Below are 2,013 nucleotides of genomic sequence, written 5' to 3' on the forward strand. Positions count from 1 at the left end.
GTTTTACAGTAGTGTTGTCAGAAATGTAGCTTTATTGGGATTTAGAGTTGTAAGGAAACTTAGAAATGATTTGATTTAACACCATTATTTTACAGATAAGGAAACGGAGGGCCAAGGGAAGGGAAGTGATTTGGCCAAGCGAACCAAGTCAATGAGCTAGAAGCAGAGCAGGAATTCAAAGTAAAATTCTATGACTGTAAAATATATCACTTTTGAGCCACTTCAAATAATCAGCAAGTAATCATAGCTCTTCCTCTCCAGGACTAAAGGAACTTTTGCTCCAACTCAACTCTACTACAAGGATATGTGACCAAAATCTATGACAGCCACAGGGCTGATTGTGGAACAGTTGACTTTTGTTTACTTTCCCTTAGCCATTAGACATCATGTTCATTACTTTTCATTGTCACTTACCCATTACCTACACCAGGGGTGGGGAACCTGCAGCCCTGAGGCCACATGTGGCCCTCTAGGTCCTCAAATGTGGCCCTTTGATAGAATTCAAACTTCACAGAACAAACCCCCTTGATAAAAGGATTAGTCCTTTGTCTTACATCCTTCCTATATACATTCTATTCATTCCCCAGGTGTTCATAGCTACTTAGTTACTTAGGACTTCTTTCCTCTATAGCATCCAACCTCAGTCTTTAGGTAGTGCAGTGGATGGAGTGTAGGCTTCTGGTTAGGAAGACCTGAGTTCAAATTTGGCCTCAGAACTTACTAGCTTGATGACCCTGGACGAGTATCAATTTCCTCAACTGTAAAATGGAGGTAATAACAGCACTTGTTTACAGTGTTAGTGTAAGGATTAAAAGAGATAATATGTAAAAAGCACTTTGCATATAGTAGACGCCATATAAATACTAGCTTTTATTATTATGCTGACTCCAAATCATTTTTTACCTTTACTCCAATCAAAATAATAGCTAACATTTTTTATAGCAACTTTTGTTTGCAAAGTACTTTACATTTATTATATCATTTGATCTTCACAATAACCCTGCAAGATAGTGCTATAATTATTCACATTTTTAAAATATGGAAACTGACACTGAGAAAAGTTAAGTAATTTATCCTGGGTCACAGAGCTAGCAAGTTTCAGAGGCAGGATTTGGACTTATGTCTCCTTGACTCCAGGGCTATTATCTAACTTCTTACACCACATTCCATCCCATTGGGTCTAATGCCTTTATTTCTATGCCTTTATTTCTATTGATGTCATAACTATACTTTTTCCAACCACCCAGGCTTGAATCGTAAAAGTCACTTTTTGACTTTTTTTTCAACCTCATTCTCCACATGAAAATGTGGAGTGCAAGTGCTATTAGATCTCCTTGTATCATTTGCATCTCTGTTCATTCCTTTCTATTCCCACTGCAGCTACACTAATTCAGGCCCTTATTAACCTCAAAATTTGTACCATTCTAATAGTCTCTTAAATGGTCTTTCTGCCTCCACTCTTATCTGTACCAATCAATCTTTCACAATATTTTAAAAGTAATCCTCCCAATAAACAAGCAAAGAAATAAATACATAAATAAATAAGAATGCAATTTCTCTACCCAAAATCCTTCAATGTTGCTGCATGTTTTATTGAATAAAATATATTCTTATCTTGACATTCAAGGTCTTTTATAATCTACCTTTCCACAATTGTCTCAAGCACTTTTTTCTAGCCTTACTGCACTACTTCTCATCCTCTATTTTAACCTTAACACCTCAAATCCTTATGCTATTTTCTTTTCAACTAAATTGTATTATTAGTTATTGCCTATTCCCATCCTAACCCCTCCACACCTCAATCCTAGATTATTGTGGTAGTACCTAATTGGTCTCCACTCCTTGAAGACTCTTCCTCCTCTAGTCCATCCTGCATTCAGCTACCAAAGTCAACTTCTTAAAGTAGAGGTGGAACCACGTGTACACTTTGCTTGCCATCACACTATGTCATATCCACTACATTCAATAAACTCCTGTAGCTCCCTATTACCTTCAAGATCAAATGTAAAATCT

The sequence above is a fragment of the Trichosurus vulpecula genome, chromosome 1 (genome assembly GCF_011100635.1).
Source record: "Trichosurus vulpecula isolate mTriVul1 chromosome 1, mTriVul1.pri, whole genome shotgun sequence".
Lineage (NCBI taxonomy): Eukaryota > Metazoa > Chordata > Mammalia > Diprotodontia > Phalangeridae > Trichosurus > Trichosurus vulpecula.